At 37.6% G+C, this 22,910-nt stretch overlaps 1 long non-coding RNA gene across 7 annotated transcripts in view; it reads left to right on the top strand.

Annotated features, from left to right (window-relative positions):
* LOC140653609 (uncharacterized) overlaps positions 1-21,363 on the top strand; it is a 68,673-nt gene extending 47,310 nt beyond the window's left edge. For 3 of the 7 annotated variants that reach the window (XR_012043166.1, XR_012043162.1, XR_012043167.1), the window contains 3 exons: positions 5,119-5,248; positions 12,281-12,470; positions 13,957-18,876. This is a non-coding gene — a long non-coding RNA (uncharacterized lncRNA). Of the gene's footprint in view, positions 1-5,118; positions 5,249-12,280; positions 12,471-13,956; positions 18,877-21,133 lie in introns of those variants that run through there. The other 4 variants (XR_012043165.1, XR_012043163.1, XR_012043168.1 and 1 more) reach the window with 4 other exon arrangements.
* Positions 21,364-22,910: the final 1,547 nt, after the last annotated feature.

The following is a 22,910-nucleotide window of genomic DNA, read 5'->3' on the forward strand; positions in this document are numbered from 1 at the left end:
GTGGAGCTTCCTCTTTATATGCTCTTGTCTTAGCAAATCAAATTCTTAACATTCTTTCAGTGTATTTTTCTTTAATTCAATTTGGTTTGTATAATATGGGGGTGGGAATTGGATTTTTGGTCGTTGGGGTTTTTTTACAATGTAAAGGATTTTAATTCAGCTAATTCAGTTGCCGAAGTACAGAAAAAGCTCAGACTGTCATGGGCCCTATCCATTCATGGTGGAACTGCAGGAAACAACAGAATTACACCAGCGATGAATTTTGCTCATTGTGTTTCTTCCACTTAAATTTAATCAACCCTTTGTGAACCTCTTTCATTTCAATGGCATTATATGAAACAACTCAATGTGATACAATTCTTTTGTTGAAATTGCATTGATTCCTCTGGAGATGCAGATATCAACACAAGTCTATAAGATCTCGTCTCCTTTAAGGTTACTAAAATAATTGCATTTTTATTTAATGCTGTTAGGCTTTTAGGTAATAAAATATCTAAATGAATTTGTATGTTAAACCTGGAGTTAAATTGCATGAGTTCAGTGTTATATTATTGCTTTCTGTTTGCACCAATATCACGGAGAACTGAATCAAAGCTTTTCTTTTCCAACTATGAATGATTGTACTTCTGAAATAAAATGTACTTATCTAGATTCCAGATCATTATTATATAAAATTCTGACAATTTATTTTGATATGTTTGATGAATTAGGGATATTTACTTATTTGGATATAATTTTAAAGTAAATTGGGAATACTAAAAAAATAATACACTTCTACCTAGGGACAAAATGTTATGCTTTTAAAGACATTTAAAAATTCATATTAAAAGTTTGGTTGGTAATAGATGCTTAGCAGTAACATATAAAAGGATCACTATAATTATTATCACCTGCTGTTGGAAAGAACTCGTTTTGTCATTGCCGGCTTCTGAGGCAGAAAAAAATTATTCTGCAGTTCTTCCAACTGATGATGTCAAAGCACTGTGCAAACATTAGTGCTGAAATTAACAATTAGAGCAATTTGCTCAGTATAAATCCAAGGTTATTTCTCATTCTTCCCCTTTTCCTTCAAGCAAAGGCATGCCAACAGCCAAACCAACAGACTGTCTATATCGTTCTTTTGTTACTACAACCATCTGTTTAAAAGGTGCCCTCCACACCAGGTCAGTGTTTAAATATGTCTTTAAAATGAAGACACTAGTCAGGTTCCTTCTGCTTGTTCTGAGTTCCTTTTTTTTTCTTCCTGACCTCATTTCCATGCTTGAGCAATTATTAGAAAGTTTGTGTTGGAGGAGATGTGGTTTCCTCCATACCAGATCCCTAAGGGTGCATCATCTTTGTGACCTAACTCCAGGGAAGGCTTATGGTTGAGGATCCTGAGCTAAGGGAGGCTTTTTCTCTGGCCCACCAACTGGATTCAACAGGTGAGCCAGGAAAGTGCCTCTTCTTCACGTTCTGCTCCTTGGGAGTTTAGGAAGGTGCCTATCAGCTGGTCGATCCCTGAAAATACTTTCCTCAGTATCTGGCTCTCTCCTGAACGTGGAAAGCCTTCATGTCCCCTCAGGGCTGAAAGTTTAGCAAGGTGTAGGGTGCACCTTGGAATGGGCTCTCCAAGAGCCTGGAAGGGTCTGGCCTTTTGGTTGCTGCTTGTTAAAGAAAGGGGTCCAAATACTGCAACACACACATATATATTCATAATTTTCAGCATATGAATAGCCCCACTGATTTCAGTGGAACTATTGAAATTTAAAAGGAAAGTATTCATAATCATTTGCACTTTCAGTGACCTAAAAGTGATTCACATGCCTTTTTCCCAGTAGCTTGAATTTCCCCTTAAACTGGACTATTAGACTCACAAGTCATCTTGTCAGTATTAAGGCAGGATCTAAAACTGTGAAAGATTAACGGAAAGTGCTCACTTTCAAGCTTTTTTTTCCTATTAAAGGAATTTGAATTTGAATTTACATTTTTAAAATTGCTGTGGGGGTTGGCTTTGTGTGTGTGTCTATGTGTAAAATTGGCCAGTGCTGGCAATCTTTGTAAAAGATTCACATGCAATGTTCACTGTATTTTCTTCTTCCCAGATACACTTTTTAAAACTTACCTACATTATGATAATAATAAAATAAATATTATGTTCCTAAAATAACTCTTCAACTGCAGAAGAGATAGCAAACCTGTTCTTCTTTCAGTGAGCAACAGTGTACTTTCCAGCAACCGCCAAACACTATGAAAATGGTTTCATTTACTTCCAGAATTTGCCAAAAACAGATGATGACTGAAACTGGTAATGACTATTTTCTATTCTCTATCCCTAAGTAATTGACCATTAATTATAATATCAATAGGCTGTGGATAAGTAAAGCAGACACATGTTAGGGCTACATTTCATTTGTAACTGTTTTGTATATATCATAAATCTCTAATATTGGGCTATTGTCACACATGATGAATTATTGTAAGCATGTCAGCACATAGTGGAAGTCAAGTACATTCAAATACTACTCAGTCAGAATTGAATTTGGCATGATAGTCTCATAAAAGGGGACTCAATTGAGAGTTTCCACTTGCCTGCTCTAAACTTGTCACTTGTAGGTGCTAAAGAGCTTGTTGTGTTGGTTTAATTAGTCAACAAATCGGTCCTTACTTGATTGCGTGGTCGTATCACATATGTTAACACTTCACTGTTTGATGGAGATATTAACAAGTGACAAGAGTCTCTTGGTCTATGGACTTTAAAGAAGAGAAGCTCTTCTATATTATTTCATTTGGTCCTGCCAATATTTATTAGATCATGCAGGCTGCAGGCTGCCAGCAAGAGAAAGACAACACAAACATTTTTCAGGGTTATGCTCATCTGTATCCCAAAGAAGGGTCACTAAACAATCAATGGTAGAAGAATATAAGTAAGATGAGTGTTTTCTACCACAGCTTAGAAATTCATTATTTGATACAGTTTGCTGCAGACCTCCTTGGAGCTTTTTTCACTTAAAGATAATTTATGACAAGAACAGAGAGGTTCTTGAAAATGCTATAGCAACTGGAGCTGAATGATGCCACTCTGGCACTAGATTCATAGTCACCAGAGGCCAGTAAAAAGGAAGTTTGCATTTGTATGAAGAACTGTATTAGTTAAGCATTCATCAGTGTTGTATAAAATATTCATATTACTTGTTGGTGGAAGATTAAACAAAAAAACTTCAATAATTAAAATGGCTTACTCCCAGGAGTGGGGGGTAGGGAAAAAGTGGGTCCTCTGCAAGTTTGCAAAAGGGCTTGTCTATTCACTTTTTGTATAGCAGCAAACAAAAGAGGAGTGCATACTTTATAGGCTCCACTTGTTTGACCACCATTCTGTTATAGCTTTTATCTCTGCTTTACCAGTAATCAAGTCTCTGAAGCATGTGCTGTGGTAAATGGAAATATATCACATATAGAAAATCTCCTTAATAATTTTTGGCAAGTCTCTTGCTAGGAAAAGCCATTGAAAACATTTTGATAGGTGCCATAAGTGCTATCAGTCCTAAATTTTGACTGACTGGTCTTGGCAATATGTGAAGAATTATAACGAGATAGGATCTCTTTCAGTTTGCTGTTATAATAGTGTTATAGCTAATTTTATTTCTTTTTGTTGGAAAGCTAGTGGACAATTTGAATAATTCCCTTAAGAGGAAAACAAATAATGATTCATATACACAAAACCTGATTGCGTCCATCTTCATCAAAATGTTACAGCCTCCCTACTTCTTAATTTTCACTATAATGGTCAAGCTGAACTTTTCTTTCCTTTTAATGCATAGGGTGATCCTCAAAAGTCAGGATCTGCTACAAGACAGCTGTCTTAAATCACCCTGAATTTTTCACAGTGATTTTAGGCTTTTCATGTAATGTTACTGGTAGAGGAAAATTCACAAAACCAAGTTAAAACATTTGTAATAAACTTGTTCATTAATAACCAATGATGGAACAACACTTTTAAAAACAGTGGCAGAGAAGTTGCTTGCCTGAATTCCTCTATGCATCATTTTGCAAAAATGTTAGGTGCATTCAAAAGCATAATGAATTTTGTAAAAAAATGAGTAATTTTTAATAACAAACACCCATAGATTTTGGAAATGCAAATGCACAATTTTAGGAACAGAAAGTTGTTGTAATCTTTTCAGCTGCATTGAGGTCCCTCATTAGTACAGATCACTTATTCATAAACCTATGTGTAGACACACATTTTTGTGAAAATAGTAAAATTATTTACTAATAAGCATATAAAATGTAATGGCTGTTCTAAACTGATTTTTATTTATGTGAGTAGACTCTTGCCAAGTATTTTTATCTGTGGTTCTCAGATGTAATCTGTATGAGTTTGAATTGTTTTAATTAGTTTGAAAGTATTGTTCACTTCTTCTTCAAGTATCTGGAGTTAATTGCTTTATATTGTTATCATTTTTATTGCAGTAACAATGAAGATGCCAAGTAGGAGTTTAGGGCCCAGGTATTCTGGAAACATCACAAGCACAGAACAAAATATGATCTTGGTTTTGCCTCAGCAATATTTACCTTTTTTTATAGTGTAGTATTTTTTATGGTGTATGGTCATATTGTGTATGCTTGGAATATCAATTATAAATTTCCAGGGCTTTCAAATTATTCGTGCCCTGGGCAAGGGACCACACCTTTGAGTGTTCATATAAGAATCTTTGCCCAGATGGCCAAAGTCTCTTAGAGAGTTTGCGGTTGTGCCAATCCTTCAAATTGTTGGGGAGCTTCTGTGAATTACTAAGTACCCTTAATTTCTATTGATTGCAGTAAACAGGGGAAAATGAAAAATAAATAATACTGGAGACTTCAAAATTCATTTGAAGCCTTTCCAAGTGAGAGTTTGCAATGTCCTAAATTGGTGACTACTCTGGATTTGTTATGAGTTAATTTACCTTGATGTTTCTGGAAGTACCTCTCTCCCTGTGTACTAGTTCAAAATTTTCTTCATTGCTTGTTAATTCAGAATACGTATTTTTTATTCTAAAATGCTGGTTTATTCTAATCACTGATCAATACCATCTCTTGCTCTTTTCCTGTCTTTTTTTTTAATCAGATCTGTTTAACTGATTGCTTTTGCTACAGGATATTATTTTGGCTGTGTGGCAGCACTACCCAAATTCCACCTCCTCTATCCAGAGCTGAATGACCTTCCCAGTGTCACCATCATGACTGACAGCTGCCCTTCCCAAAGCTGAAACCAGAGGCTATTGAGGTAAGGCTGGTAGGTCAGTCCAGAGCAGCAATGCCTACCCCACAAGTACTGGGGAGCTGCTGTTAGATCCCTCCAAAGCTGCCTCTTTTCCAGGTTGAACAAGCCCCAGTCCCACAGCCTCTCCTTACAGGGCAAGCGCTCTAACCCCTGACCATCTCAGTGGCACTTTGCTGAACTCCCTCCTGATCATTACCTTTCTTGTACTGGTGCACCCAAAACTGGACAAAGTATCTAAATGTGGTCTCCCGGGGCTGAGGAGAGGGGGATAATCACTCTCCTTGATCTACTGGCTGTGCTCCTGTGACTATTGCCCTGGATGCTCTTGTGCAGGGGCACACTGCAGGCTCATGTTCAGCTCACTGCCCACCAAGACCACCAGCTCCCCTGGGGAGCAGAGCTGCTCCCCAGCCTGGCAGCCCCCAGCCTGTACTGCTGCAAGGAGCTCTTCCTTCCCAGGGGCAGGACTTTGCATTTGTCCTTGCTGAATTTCGTAACATTCCCGTTGGCCTGTTCCTCCAGCACATCTTGGGTCCCTTTGGGTGGCAGCCCTGCTCTCAAGTGCATCAGCTGGTCCCGCCAGTTTGGTGTCACCTCACAACTGATGAGAGTGCACTCTGCCATCTGCGTCAGATCATTGATAAAGGTGGTTAACAGGACAGGTCCTGTGAGAGATCCCTGTAGTGCTCCAGTTGTTACCAGCCTCCAGGTAGAGCATGACTCATTAATCACTACCTTCTGAGCCTCATCATCCAACTAGTTATTTACTTATCCATTTGTCCCACAATCTAGACCACAACATCCCACCTTGGATACAAGAATATTTTGGAAACTGTCCAAAGCCTTGCTAGAGGCAAGGTAAATGACATCCACTGCACTCCCCTCATCCACACATCTAGTCATTTCATCATAGAAAGCGACTGCGAAAAGCATGATTTTATCTGCAGACTTTCCAATCACCACCTTCTTCATACACCCATAAATGCATTCAAGGAGGACTCATTCTGTGATTGTCCTGGAGACTGAAATAAGGCCTGTGCAGTCCCAGGTTGCCCTTTGGCCTGTTTTGAAGATTGGTGCAGCATTTGCCCTTCTCTAGTCATCGTGGACCTCCCCCTGATCTCCGTGGTCTTTCAAAGATGACGGAGAGTTGCCTCACTATGATACTGGCTATAATATAGATTCCAACATAGATAAGAGGAATCATGCCCTAAAAGCTTTGAAAAAATATGAACTTTTTGCTATTCAAGCCACAGTTGCATACTAGGAAATAATAAATAGTTTCAGTGTAGGGAATTAGTTCAACAGGACAACTTGGGTGATTGTCATCACCCTGTCAATAGCCTGGAAGAAGCCCTTTCAATAGCCTGGAAACAGCCTTTTATAAAGAGTGGAATTATATGGAAAGTGTTAAAGAGAGTCTCTTTCTGAATGCTCTTTATTCTGTCCCTCTGGATTCTTCTTTACATATGTTCATTGAGACACTGAAGTAAGTTTTTTTCACTGTTGAACCAGTGCCACTATGAGAGGATGAATCCCATCCCCTTTTGACTCATACGTTATCAATATAACTGTTAGGTATGCATTGACTGAAACATGTGCAGCTCTATTAGGACTAGTTCTTTCTTGCATAGAGAGATGCCTCATCACGGCATACATATGTATATGCATAGTCATTCTTCAGATTAGCCACAGCCACATCTTTGTAAAATGCTTAATTACCAGAACACAAAACACAGATTACATTTCCTCCCTTAATCAACTTCAAGATACAGTCAATTCTGCCTTGGGGCTGGAAGATCAATGTGATGATATCTTGAGATCCCTTCCAGCCCTATTACCCTTGTAACAAACAGGAAACAAAGAAATCCAATTGCCATCTATGTGTGCTTGGATTTCCTGCATTGCCAAACAAGAATGAGAAAAGTGATACTTAGCTGTTGCTACTGAATTGTCTTTATCTATACATGAGTCAGCCAAAGACTGAATTGTCTTTAACTATACAAGTAAGAGTCAGCCAAAGATGACAAATGCATTGTTATTTGAAAGTAGTGTCGACAATGCAGTAGTCCTCAACTACTCTTAAGCCCTTAGAGAAAATGTTTATTTTGAAAGATAAAAATATATTCCAGTGGTATCCCCCAGCCACATTCTTATTAAAAAAAAAGTTCTAAACACAAGCAGGGATGCATTGTTTTTCAAGGGAAGCTGTAGTCTAATATGAAATGTTTGAGTCTAACTGGACATTATATATCAAAAATGTATGGATAATCTGTGAATATCATGAGTGGTATCTGCTACTAAGCTAAATATTAAAAGCACAGTTCACACAGTGTGGGGCTCAATTATCTTACAGTCTCTGGAATTCCTTGTCTCTCTTCAGTAGCTGCAAAAGGACCCTAAATGACTGGCAGCTCAGGTGCCTCACTTTTAGGCAGCTAAAGTGTGGGGGAATGAATCCTGTCTTTAGAAATAATGTGTAGTTCATTGATGTTCTAAGCTGAGATGCTGAGCAGTAAGCTAAGATGGACTGAGGCACAAATACATATCCTGTTCTGATACATCTGCTAAAGGGATGGTTACCTCTGACATGGGAACTGGAGTAGTAAACCCTGCTACAGGTATAGCCCAGAGAGCTTGAAGCAACAGCTCTAAAAATACTGCAGTTATTTCAGCTTGTCTGTTGCAGCCCTTAATAACACAGATGTAACTGCAGAGCAAAAAGTATTGATTTTCTACTCAAGTTTTTAAAATGGGAATCATATGTTATTAAAAGAATAAGAAACAGCAATAATGATCCTTAACGCTTGTGTGTGGGTGCTTTCCACATGTGGTATGTTCATCACCTATACCAATACATGCCTCTGCCCTTACGTGCAAAGTACAGAGACTCCAAAGTGTCATCTGCTCAGCAGTTTTTGAAAGGTCTATATGTGATCCACTAGGTGTCAGGGCACTGCATGCAGAAGCATCCTCACAAGATCAGATAAACAGTGGGTTTCTCTGATCCACGCTTGGTTCATGTGGGGTTTCCCATGTGGTAAAAGAACTCAGGAGTAGTCCTGCCAACAAGCAGGACCCTCACCCAGATGCCATGGCGTGGAGACAGTTGGCAGATACTCTCTTTCTTTACCTCAAGATGACTTCTAGTATGTGTTCAGCTTTGCAATAAATCAACACTTGCATGCTATCTGTGCAAAATTAAGAAAGTGATGGAGCTACCTACAGATGACTTCAGTTCCAATTCAGATCAGTGCTAAAATCTAATAATGTATGAAACCTGATAAATGTAAAAAACATAGGGAGTTCACCTGCAAGGGTTCCCACAAAACGAAAAGGTGCAATTATTTATTGTATGTCAAGTTTAGTTATTTCCCAACAGCCACATAATGATTATATCTCAGTTACAAGTATTAAAATGTCCTTTGGATAGTTTCAGATTCTGTTGGGTTTCAAATGCTGGCAAAACAAGAAGAAACTATATCCAGTTTAGGACATGTTTCAGGTTGCCATACCCGCACAACAGAATGCTGGTACATAGTCTTAAGTCACATAGGCTCTAAGGAGATATAAGCATATGACCAGTATGTCCATTGCTTAGTGGCTACTTTTGTTTTGCCAAAAAAGAATGGACATGAACATATGCTCAAGTTTTCCATCAAAGTGAGGGCATGAACAGCTGTCCTACTTTATTGACTATGTTAAGCGCGGAAGTTAATAGATAATTTGTAGTTAATTTCATGTTCCTTATTAAGTTCAAGGTGCCTCATGGCACTTGCTCTAACAGTCAAAAGGTAGCATTTCTAGCTAAGTGCTTCCAACTAATTTTAACCAATTGTTCAGTCACACTTAATAACATATTTCAGCTATTGATGTATGTATGGTAAAGTGTTAAAAATAATTCTTAGTGAACTCTAAATGTTGGCAGAGCCACTGCTGGAGATTATTGTGAACTTCAATTTGAGACTATTTGAGTTATAAAGTGATTTCAGATTTCTTACCCTCTTAAAAAGCTAAGCATCTGCTCGGTACTGGATAGCATATGTGAACTGTAAGGCCTATATTAAAACATCAGGAAAAAATTTTAATGACATGCTTTATTGATTTTATGGTGCCTTTCATGGCTCCTTAGTCTGTACTCCAGGGAAAAGACTAGCCTGCAGAAGGGCCAGAAGGTTCAGGAATACTTGGATTCAGTGATCCAAAGTCTTTCAGATAGGATCTCAGTATCTGTGCCTGCTAGCCAAGTTGCAACCCTGAGCATTGCTTGGGTCTGTAATGCAAGATTAAATTCCACTAGAGAAAGCTCAGCTACTTTGGGTTTGTGTAAGATGTGAGGAATGGTGAGTCATCTCTGAATTTACAGGAAAACATCAAATATGCATATACAAGCAGACGCAGACAAGGTATATATGGTAAAATATGGAACTGTGATCATTTATTATGCTTCTATGATTATTGCGCTTACCTCTTAAATTTCCATCTCCTGAGCAGCCCTTGATTGCCACAAAAAAGAGACAAACTTCCAGAAAAATATTCTCCTCTCAAAATTAAAATACCATCTCACTAATCCTCTCTGCAGTGAGGGAGAGTATTTCACCACCAGAAAGGATGGCAACACCCAGGAGGATAAAAGTCTAGCAGGCCTGGCAAGACTGAACACTGAAGTTGAATATCTTTAGATAAATACTTACGGTCACTTTTAACAGCTCCAACTCCCTGTAACAGCAGCTGTTCTAAAAGTAATGAAATCAACTTGACACTAAATATAGCTCAAAAAAAATGTTTAAAGGCTTTCTAAAATAATTTTGAAGAGTTTTTTATCTGCTGGAAATTAGAAATTACTTCAATTAATACAAAAATATACTCCAACTGAGGCTATAAATATATACATATATATTTAGACTATATATGTATAGGCTATATATATATTTAGGCTATATATATTTAGGCTATGTATATTTATATATATGCACATGTATATACACTGAAGAGTTTACAAGGATTTTTACAGAAGAATGTCACATCTTTAAAGGTCAGTAAACAATATAAGGGTTTCAAATCATGGCCCTTAAAAATAACCCTCTAGACAAGCATTTCTTTTTTTCCCCTGTGGTTAAAGTTTACAGGCCACAATTGTGGTGGATTTAATCCTGGACAGATTGCCAGTGCAGTATCTTAACCCTGGAGTACCTGACACTGCAGTACCTTGCCCCAGTAATATTAAAAAGGAAAAAGCCCCAGCTAGCTCTGGAACTTGCTTTAGGTCCTGGAAACACCCCTGATACCAACCACTAAAGGTGTGTAACATTCCTGTTTGCCTTTATTCACTGTAAGGGCTAGAAATATCTATGCTGCAAGCATGGCAAGGCAGCTAGTCCCCGCTCCTGGAGGTGGCTTCCCGCCAGCTGACCCCATTCCAGGTACATCTCTTTCATCGCAAGATTGCCGTGCACCACAACGGAGGAAGAGAAAAAATTGGTTTCATGAGTATGAGATTTACAGGGAGGGAAAGGAACATATATTAAAAACTTAAAATGTTTTTAAAAAAATCTCGTAAGGCCCATATGCTATGCTATTACCATATCACTGAATAGAGCAGGAAACAAAATATAAAAACATCACTTTAAACCTGTAGTTATGGTATTAGGGGCCTGATCCAATGCCAGGGGAGGACAATAGGGAGGGTTTGTATCAAATGCTGAACGCCCTCTGAGCCCATCAAAGGGATTATGGACCATTTGACGAATCTGTGTCATCCTGTGCCGGACCATGCTAATCTTATTGTGCCATTTCAATTGTGGTAAACGTGCAGCTGATGCAAACATATATAGGACTTACTCTTTTCCAAATCCCAAAGGATTTCTTGAAGGAGATCTAAAACTTCCCCTCCTTCTTGCATATCTTAGTATCACAACTTACTGAAACATTTAAAGAACTTCAGAATTTCTTCATACAAAGTCTACGTCAATTCCCTTACTTAGTTAATAGAACCAAACTCAACCAAATCAAATAGGATACTTGATTCTTCCTTCACAGAAAATATTTTACCCATTAATGAAAAGTTGTCTTACATAAAGGAATTAAATTTTTTTTTGATTGGCATTAGACTCACAGACAGACAGAAATAAGCTGCCATTCTTCCATTTGATAGCCAGACGCTGCCAGTTGTTGCTAGGGCAGTCATGCTGTTAAATTAGGTCTAATGAACGAGTAATTGCTTTAGGTATAGTGAACCATTTCAAAGAAAACAAGGATTCTAATTGATTTGAAATTTGTTTGGCACATTGCATTGTCTGGGGCTATTGATTAGTCTTCTGGATTTCACACTGCATGTGTTTCCCTTTATTAAGGGAATAACAGGTTACTGATTACTTTCCTTCTGGGTTTAATGTAGCGGTTAATGTCTACTTTGTTCTTGTGTCATGTCACAGGCAAGGAAGGAATAATATGCAAGTGGGTGGCCCTTTGCTAAGAAACTCCCCTGCTGCTTTGAGCTGTGTACTCTAAGACATGCTGAAAAGCAGATCAAGAGAAAGGGTTAGAATAGCAGGACTCACAAGTTATGGCCTGAGTCAGGCTAGACCCAGGCTAGAAACTTGGCTTTCCTTTGCTATCAAAGCACAACACAGTATGAAGCGGTTGGTGGTAGATTTGTTCTTGTTTGATTATATGTCTCTATATAAGGAAACATACTGTAGTTTTATATGCCTTGGTTTATATACAGCAGCATCTTAAATAAGGAAGCTTACAACATTTACCCTTTTGCTGCAAGAGATTTACTCCATAGCATACATATTCTGGAGAGCATGCCTAAAACGTTATCCTTAGCACATCTTTAACAGGTATGATGGTAAAATAAAACCGTCTTCATTGTTCTAAAATTGATTGTGGCTCTAGAGATTATTTAGCTTTGTATTTTGTTCCCTGTGTTGGGAGCCAGTACAAATGAAATGAAATATAGGCATTGAGATTACCTACAGGGTCTAAGGAATCATGGATTTTGTGTCCTTACTATGTGTCTTCCTCTCTCAGACAGATCAGCCATGTAACATTCATGTATCTGAAGATCTCTACAATAAGCCTGATCCAAAGCCTGTTGAAGTCAACAGTAAACCTCTCATTGATTTTCAGAAGCTTTTGCCGGTGAGCCCATCAACTTTCTTGATTCATCTCTTGAGAACACATACGTCATTTCAGCAAGTAACATAAGTTTCATTGCCAGGTGAGCCACCATGCAGTGCTCTAAGTGCCCTAAAGCTCCAGGTAGCGCCAGTGGCACCAAGTGAGCAATCTCAAAAATCTAGACTTTGCTCCATGTGCCAGGATTTGAAATTTCTAATGCTGTAAAGGTATTTTTCCTGAGTTGTTATAAAGATTATTATCAGTAAATTGCCTGCACACTATGATTTTTTTCTAAAAAGGACTATGATACATCTCTGAAATAAAACATTGGTCATGTTCAGTTTAGTCCAAATATAAATTTAAAACTTGGTAGTTCATGATCTTTGTTGCTGATTTCTAAGTATTTGCAGTGGGATTGAGCAGCTGTATGAGCAGCTGTGACTTACCTTGAATTCATCCTGAATTTCAGGTCATCCCAAATGTCTTAATTAAATCAGTTCCACACTTTCAAATCCCTCTTAGACTGAAATTAATGAAGCCCTTGGTCTTATAGGCAGAAACGTAAGAAATAGTCTCAATAATGGAAACAAAAATAACAGCAGCCACAAAAATATTTTGGTATCATGTTTGGCAACCATTTGGCGTGCACCAGGTACAGAATATAGTGCTCTAAAATTGTCACTGCTGTTTTGGGATGCCCTATGTAATTAATTTTTGCTACCCCATTCACAAATGATGAACCATTGTATACCAAATGTATATACCAAATACCAGATGTATACCGAAATCATTCTTATAACTTAGCAGAGCATAATCTATTTCTTTCTATATTCTATGATCTTATGACATCAGCATGCCCAAGCCACACAAAATGTGTACTTAGGTATATATTAAATTGGTAATTAAATATATTTTATACCATATGGGTGACCTAATATAATAGTAAAGTAAGAGAAACCATAAAATTTTAATTCCCCTGTGTTTGTATTTTAAGTCTTATATGTGGTGGGGGAAGTCTGTGATGGGAGCAAGATGGTGCAACCGTTCTATAGTTATGGTGGACCACAGGCTTGAGGCTAGCAATTTGAGGAACTTGCAGAGACAATGCAAAAGAGTTGAGACATTAATATCTCTCGCTTCCCCCAGTCTTTGATTCAGTAAGATAAACCTGAAAAGGAACATTTTCAAGCAGGAATGCTCACAGGAAAAGATATCAGTAGCTATTGAGAACTAAGACTACAGTCCAAGCATACTCCAATTACAACCCTGAAACCAGATTAGAGATTAGACTAAATGTGAGCAGTATAGAAGCAAGTACCCTAACATGATATGACTTGAACGTTCCTAAATGGCATGTTACAGCCCGTCATTTGGACCACTGTGTGCTATTGGAGAAACTCAAGATGGCTTTAATGGGGATGATCTGAGCTGATCTCTTTCAATAAAGTATACACATAGAGGTAGACTGCTGTGTTAAGATGATGAATTTCCCCCAGTTCAGGGAAATCTTCTATGTGCTATGTATGTGTATTATCGTTATGCAAGCTTAAGCTTTTCATTTCTTCTCTCTTCTTTGTTCCCACCAGGATTGAGATATGGCATTTAATTCTCAACAAAATTATGTGGAACATGACATTGAGGCAATGATCTGCTTTTCACCTTTAGTTGTAGGGCTTGCTGTGGAACGAAGGCGATGGGATGCATCACAACTAACAGATACTTCACTGACGAATTCAAGAGCCAGCATGCTGTTGTCAGTAAGGTTATTACATAGTTGGTGTGTTCCAGTTACATCTTTTTTTCTGCTTAGTGAGGGGACTTACAGGGGAATTCTGTTTCCTACATCTTCTTCTAAATCTTCTTCTCTTGGGTTCAAGTAGTCAAGTTTTATGCCTAGGTGTACAAAGTTGCATATGCTGTGGGGTGGTCCAGGATTCTGGCCTCTTAGCATCCGGTAAAGAACCCAGCTGCCAAAGGCCACACCTCCCTTCTGACCATATGAAGGCCATCTCGTGATGGCTCTGTTTTAGAGTAGTCTGCCTCCTCACTGCCAGGGCAGTATGCTTCTTCCTCCTGCTCCCTCTTAGGAGAAGCTTCTTCATCCCTTACTAAACGAGCTGACTTTCGCTTCCAAGATTTCTTCTTGTGTGGGGGGGCGACTGATACCAGCACGGGTTGGTTCTCTGGTTCAGCTGCAGTGCCGGTCCTTGGGGTTTGAGTAGCTTTCTGACAAGTCCAGGGATAACACCACCATGTCTTCACATGAAAAGCGGTGAGAGGTTAGTATATTCCATGATTCTTTTTGCATTATTTAGCTGACAGTAGTAACAAAGAGAATTAGAACTTTGTGACATGCCAGGTTTCCACAGATTGCCACCAAGAGCTCCACAGACAACCAGTGGCCATGAACCAATGATTGGGAACCCAACTGCAAAGAATAATTCATAGTAATTTTTCCAAAAAGTTGAGATGATCCTATGTTCTACCAGTGTACAAAAGACAGCTGCACGTGCCCAGATTTCACCCTGAAATGGGGTTTCCATGCACCCCGGGAAGATTCCAGGCCCGACAAAAGAAGTAATGCCAATGCCCTTGTGGAAAGTGCTCCACTTGTTAGAAAAGAATTGAAAATTTGCTAGAACAGAGAGAAGGAATGTGAGATGAATGACCTCACTTAGGTCTAGTACTTAGGATAATTGCACAGGTTTAAGAAGTCCTGAGTTCCCTCCTCCTGAGGGTGTTTCTGTAGTTTATCCAACAGGTACAATTCAGTGAAGAACTACGAGTCTCTTCTTTTCTAGTTAGTTAAGTTCCCTAATCTTTAGAAGCACCTGTAAAAATGTATGAACAGTGGACATTTACCTATGGAAACTAAATTCAAAGGCCAGCACCTATTCAAAGCTTTTTGTCTCTGACAAAACATCTCCTGGTGAACCAGACTGGGTAAAATTGTACCACGGATAAAAACAGCACTTATGGCACACAGCTTACTTTCTGTCTCCTACTACAATATCAGAAGTAACAAAAATAAGCTTGTATCAATGCCTCAGCCACCCAACATGTCGTCATTCAGTATGTTAATATAAGTCCATCTTCTTTTGTGGGTTAAGCTGAGACATAAGTTTGTGAACTTTGCATCAGCCCTGACTAGCAGAGTTAAAATCACACTCCTGTGTACTGGACTCTGCCTCACAGAGGATGCAGGCAGGATATATCTACCTCGTGGGCTACTGAGAAGTTCAGCTTGCCACTACTGCTTATCATTGACAACAGAAAGATTCTTCTTAGCATGATATAAACAGCAATCTAGACATGCATGGATTTTTTTTCCATCTAAAATGTAAGTCTCTATAGGCATTGGGTGCCTGTGGCTTTAAGACAGAAATCTTGATTGCCCCCTTTGGTGTACATACTTAAACCACTCATGGGTGGCTTATTCTTTCCATGGCTATAGGCTTTAGTTTCTCAGCTGATGTATATGAAAATATTTTCATTGAAGTCCACAGAGGTTATGGTCATCAAGAATATTACCTTAAATATCAGATAGCTCCTCAGAAAATGGAATGCATCTTCCATTCTCATTAGTTGTTCTCCGTCACCAAATGTAGTATTGCATAGAAGCCACAGAACTACTGAGCCTAGTGTGCTGGGTACAGCCAAAACATGCCTGACTGCGATCCTTACTCTTGTAGCTGATCCTTCTATAATTATTGCCTTACTAAAGGCTTGGACTCCATAGTTTAGTCTTACTCTCATGCCTCACTCCGTCTTCTTTGGGAAAATCACACCAATCCTCGAGAACGTTTTTGTTATTTCTTTCTGACTCCATCTGTGATGAGCTTTTTTATTTAAAAATAAGGTCAAAAACTACAGTTGCTGAGACATCTTACTTCTGTCTAACATGGCTTGGCTGGTTAGTATGCAGAGGAGCAAATCACATTTTAAAATATTTAAAAAACACGGAGGAGCTTTAAAGAACTGTTTAAAAAACTGCTCTTGGTTTGGTGCCAGCTACAGATGCCATGCTGATTACAGAAGATTACATAAATTCCCCAAGCCTTATTATCGTCTCACTTACACCTATAAAATTGGGAAGAATTCCACTGGAGTCACTGGAGTTACACAGGTGTAAGCCTGTGCTGGAGAAGAATATGGCCCTTCTGGTTAGCAAGCTACCAGTGTTTTCAGTGGGTCCAGTTATCGCTACCTATCTACTAATACAAAAAAAAACCCAAAGCAAAACATGCAGGGTATGATCTGTCTATGTAAATAGTTCAGTCTTCATTGACTTCAACTGAGTTGCACAGATTTATGTGTCAGCTGAATTTTGACCTGAATATGTAAGGAAAAAATCCAACTCTTTGGCGTCTTTGTTGTAGCACATTACTGAGATTTTTATACAGTGTGTATTGCTAAACAAAACAGAAGATGACTAGAGCAGGTCAAACCAAAGTTTCATCTAGCTCTAGAAGCCTCTCTGTAACAATGGCTTAGAACAGGGTGTCAGATTTTCAAGGAAAAGCTATGTATGTGCAGACAGAGCTTTCCCTGCTATACAGTTGTGTATCCTGCCAGCTTCAGAGTCTTTTGAGCCTGAGGCCGCCTAAGTAGATTATGGGTACTGTTGAGGACCTCCCTGCTATGAATCCAGCCATTTCTTCTTTCAGCGCATTTAGCCATTTGCCCCATGCCATCCTGTGGCAATGAGTTCCACAGCTTAATTATGCACCATGAGAAAAAGTCATTGCTTTTGAGCCTTTTCAACTGGGTGATTTTGTTGAGTGCCCCTCAACTATTTTTTAAGAAGATGCAATTAGTTTTCTTCACTCACTTTCTGCACACCACCTATAAACATATATGCCCCTACTATATCCCAGTCAGTCATCTTTTCCATGCTGATCAGTCTGTTTAGTTTTTCCCAATTTGAATGCCATTCCATACCATTGCTCATCCTTGTTAAATTTATTTTCTATGTCTACTGTTACTCTCTTTTGAGGTGGCTTGCAAGACCAATGTACAGTATTCAAGATGAGGGCGTACCATTAATTTGTGCATGATAGTCCTTACTCTTTTCTGGGGTTTGGGCTGGGGTTTTTATTTTCCCATTTCTACAGTATGGACCATACACTAGTAATGATTCTGAAGGATTCCTAGTAGGATTGTGAAGGCCTTTGTAAATCAAACAACTCCAGGGATAACACCACCATGTCTTCACATGAAAAGCGGTGAGAGGTTAGTATATTCCATGATTCTTTTTGCATTATTTAGCTGACAGTAGTAACAAAGAGAATTAGAACTTTGTGACCTGCCAAGTTTCCACAGATTGTCACCAAGAGCTCTGCAGACAACCAGTGGCCATGAACCAATGATTGGGAACCCAACTGCAAAGAATAATTCATAGTAATTTTTCCAAAAAGTTGGGATGATCTACCAGTGTAAAAAAGCCTTAATACCTTCACTGTGGTCCCAAGCTCTCAAATAAGATGAGAAGTTCTTACTCTACAAAAGAATCATGTATTTCTTGAACAATACAAAGTTGAGAATAAAAACAAATTTGTTCCTTAGAAATTGCCTAGTGAAGCAGTTGTTTCATACTGCCTGTTGAACATTTGGGTAGACTGATTCAAATGTTAAAGCTGTGTTCAAACCAGAAAAAATAAAAATAATAAGCTGTCAGAATAATTACTAAGAACATACAAGGATTATACAAAGTAAACTGCAGCCTGCAAAAAGAGAATTGCATGTTAGCTAATTGTTAATTTTAGCAATTGCAATGGCTAATTACTGTGGCACACATTGACTATTAGCATGATGCCCCAGCACCTGCTTTCTCCAATGAACAGATTTCTTCATTGCTCGTGCAGGAGCAAAATGTGTAATTATTGGCCATCATTGGGGCGATTTTTCAGTGATTCTTTTGTGTGATGTGAATAAAGCATAATGACATATTTTATTAGAGGGCAAATAGCTGTTTGTTAATGGAAATGATTCGAAATCCAAGAAACTAGGAGCTAGGAGCATGTTTTCAGTATCAGCATGAATTCAAATGTATTTTCTTTTAACTCTTTATAAAAGAAGCATAGAAATCAAATCTAAACTTAGTATAATATATTTAATGATATGTGCAAACACAGCATTGATTAATTGCCTCAAATGTTTTCAATGCTACACCATTTCATTTGTTACAGCAGTCTGCTAAATTTATGCATTTCTTATTTAAACTCTTCTTTCCTGGGCATATAGTGTTAGCAAGATTATGTGGTTTGTTCCTCATTTACTGGGAAAAAAAATCATCTTTGTAACTTAAGCAACAATTATGGGCTTTATGAGGCACATTTTCATTGCACACATTGTAGAACGCAGTGCACTGGCATTATTATTCCTGAAAGTACATGCTTGAATGTATCTATCAAGACCCAAATGTCAGCTACTGAATAGATTATGCATAGTTATCCAAAACAGAATATAGATACATAAAATCTCAGCAACAGAATACTCAATTTCTGAGAAAAGAATTTTATTAGATAATCTGCACGATACTTTTGAAGAACAATGCAAATGAAAAAATCACATATGAACCTTAGACTACAGTGGTGTTTAAAATAGCAAACTGCTTTGTCATTTTTGAAGGATAGGTTATGGCTAGAATAAGAAAGCTGACCTTTTCATTTTGCTTTTATTTGAATACTGTTCAAAGTTAAAAAAAAAAGGGTTACTAGGGGACATATTTTGCTGAATTCCACTGCCATAAATCTAGACTAACTTGATGGAAAACAATGAAGTGACTTTGGATATCCAAGGAAAGAAGCCAAAGAAGCCTTGCGAACCTCTGTGAAACTTTTAACAATAAATAGGAAACCTAAGCCTCTTCTAGACTCTTCAGATAATGAAGCCAAAAATTTAACACTACCTTAGAAGTATAGTAATAAGAGATTTTTTGGCATGACTCTGATTGCATTCCGTTTTGACAAAGATCCAGTTGCTGAACTTTGATTAAATTTGACCCAATTGACAAACACACGAGTTAGCTGAAATTCAGTCTTAATGGATGCATATGAAATGACTGATTGAAGTAAACTCGGTTTTAAAAGCATATCCAAATGAATAAATAAATAAAACATGCACATAGTAGGTGTAATAGGAAGATACAGTAAGGGATGATATCTTTTACCTTTCTTCTACAATTGCATACAACACATGTATTGCATCTTAAAACCATGGCTTCAAAGGCCACCATAAGAAAAATTAAGCCAACTCTACATACACTGAAAATGTCGCTCATCCCATATACTGGGTCTGAGTTATTCACAGACTTGAGGAAGAAACTGTGAATGGGCACTTCCTCTTCCCACCCAGGGCCTATAGCTTCTCTGCTGTTGCAAGATGTAGATAAGTTTGGTATTCAGGTTCACTGTTTGACCCATTAAACTGGTATTGAGGTATAATTTGTGTGTTTTCCCAGTACGGTTGCACATAGAATGGGGTTCATTTCCACAAGTTTGAATAAATTTATCCAGTTCAGTGAACCTGTTGTTAAGCTTAGCAAAACTCAGTAGGTGGCTTTAAAGTCCTGTAATTAGCCCATTACATAAAATCTGTACTTTAGATTTTTGCACATGGGTTAATAAGTATAACGTGCTTCGTATATATAAATAACATTATATTAAATGATGCAATATAAAGGAATTAAAGGCCAAAGTAGTTAAATAAAATACTTGAAGGAGATCTCAAATTAGCATGTTTAATTCCAACTCATTGAACAGGAAAAGGCTTTAGCCTTACTGTACCAGTTCCATACAATGTACAGAATAGCAGATATTTAGTCTCCATTTTACATAAGGTCGCTGTCATCCCTGACCTCTGTGTGACTTTGGAAAAATGTTCTAATGAGCTTGTTTCTTTTAAAATCTAATCATTACAATGTCTAAATATAGTCATGAATTACCAAGACAGCACTTGCCTCAACAATTTTTCATAGTTTGTACATAGCTAATTAATTCTTGATCCTTAATTTTTGCTTTCCAAATGAAATATGTGAGGAAAATGAAGTCTACAGCTAATTAACCCATGCAATGCTTACTGTTTCACAGTAAAAACACTTACCTTAAAGTTCAAGCTTTTTAGTAGCTGTAGAACTAAAACACAGCTTTGACTCCTATTGCAATAGGTCAAAGCTCCACTTCAATCTGACAGGTTATTATATTTGTTAGTTTTAAATGTTGAAAAAATTACATAACCAAAATCCCAGACTTCAGTTTTTCTTCAAATCTATTGATGAATTCCATGACATGAATTAATATATTGAAAGGTAATGTTACATATACAATGGTTATCTTTTTTGATTTTTTTTCTATTTATATATAATGAACACTATGTAACATATAGCCCTCTTCAGAGATTCAACTATTAACAATAGATGAAGAAATATATTTGAGAAGTTTTGTATAAATGCACATATGCATACATAAATCTATCTATCCATATATATACACATATATATATGGAGAAACAAAACAGTATTTTGGAGTTGTATGAAATACTCAGAGTTCATACTGCAGCCAAAGGAAACTTGCTCAGATTTGATGAAAAACTCAATAGTCCTGGATAGTTTGCCAAGATTCATAAATACACAGATTCTAGTGGATTAACCTGTCCTTATTTATGTGTTTATACTGAATTAATAGTAAATCAATGGTTTCACTTGATCTCAGCCTGAAGCCAGATCTCATTCAAAACCCAGATCTCATTCATTTGTAATTTTAGGATTCATCAGCAAATTCACAGAAAAAGCCTGGATAAACATCTTTATGATGCTCCACGAAAAGAGAAGATTTAAAGTGACAAATTTCACACATCTTATTATGCTTATTGTGACATGGCAAATAAAACTACCCCAATCTCCAGTTGTGTTCTGTTTACCTTGTGCCATTTTATACCATCATCTTTGAGTGCCTTTGACTTTTTTCCCATCTGATTTATAGCAACTGCCCCCTATACTGCTCTATAGCTGTTGCTACATTTTTCATTTTACTGACAATCTTAGTTTAAAACTAATGCGATTGCTTCTTTATATATATGTCTACATTGCCTCTTTTTTTCTCATATACATTGACATCTGGAGGATTTTTGTCCTTTGGCCAGACATATCCAGCCTTGGAGCTAATTCCATTCTCAGTCATACAGGTACATTTCCTGCTGTTTTCATACAGAGCTGACACCATAAAATTGGAGTAAAATTTGACCTCAGGTATAAGCAATTATATTTCTCATAGAACTCTCTGGACTATGTTTGGAGGTAACAGAAATGTTGAAGAAAATATCACATACGGTATTAATACATCAGAAAGTAAGACTAAGAGGTGGAATGACTTGTATTGATTGAGTGTTCCGTAATTTGTGCAAAATGAATCACGACAACAGTTCAACAGTTAAAAAAAAGATAAGAAGAAATTGCAGGAAGGAAGACAATCAGTAGAAGACACAAGACAAGCCAGGTGGATCCTCCTTAACTTGTTTCATCCTGATATATTCCCAACCCTCCATCCTGTCTTGTAAGATACAAGTCCTTTGGTTACCTCTGAATGCCGGGTTAATGCTCTGTTATGCTATTTTCCAACACCTGTTTAGACTTTTTTTTTTTCTGACAAATTTGAATCGAATCTGTTAAGTACACCATCAGTTACACTTCTTTACACTATGGGTCTGCTTAAGTGAAAGAGTTAGGAGGTCACAGCTTATGGGTTATTTTTGTGAATGGAATACTTGATTCAGTCTCTTAATGGACCTTGTGCATAAAGGCTACTTGTGGGGAAGTTACCCGTGAGGGTGAATCTGCAAGAACACTGAAGGGAGGCAGTTATGGACAGCAATTGCGAAGCTGCCTTTTTCTCTCCCTAAATTTAAAAGTCCTCATTAACATCTAGCAGTAAGTTAATGAACCAAAGAACCCCATCTTGCCTACCAGCCATAACTCTCTGTTTTGCAAGAGCAGGAGCCACTAATGAATAGAGCACACCACATCAAATAATTTTTCTACATGTAAAAAAATTACTAGATAGAAGATGAGGAAAACTATTTCTGTTTGATAAATCATTTTGTAAACATACATATCATATTATCAGGCAATGCTTGATCACATTAATCCTTAGACATGTTTGGAAATAAAATTAATTTAATTTACAAGATAGATAGATATGTCTTATGATAGCTGAAGAGGTTTTTTTTCCCAGCAAATAAATTGACCTCAACAGAGGACTTACTTTCCTCTTTCTAGAAATGGGTAAGCATATACAAATAGATGACTAGTTGCCTAAAAGGAGACTCCTGAATATATGCATGGCAATAAATTAAAGTTTTCTCAAGTAGTGAGAAATGTGTGTTTACTTTGAAAATCAGGTCTATACAGTGAATTAGGTGCCTGACTTTTGGTTGTATGCACATTGCTAAATATCATGTCAGGCTATTGGTTGCCCCTGCATCATTTCTAATGTTCCTGTATCTCTGAAGCTTATCAGTGGTACCTGTGAAGCAGCAAAGATAC

Source organism: Ciconia boyciana, chromosome 6 (genome assembly GCF_034638445.1).
Source record: "Ciconia boyciana chromosome 6, ASM3463844v1, whole genome shotgun sequence".
Lineage (NCBI taxonomy): Eukaryota > Metazoa > Chordata > Aves > Ciconiiformes > Ciconiidae > Ciconia > Ciconia boyciana.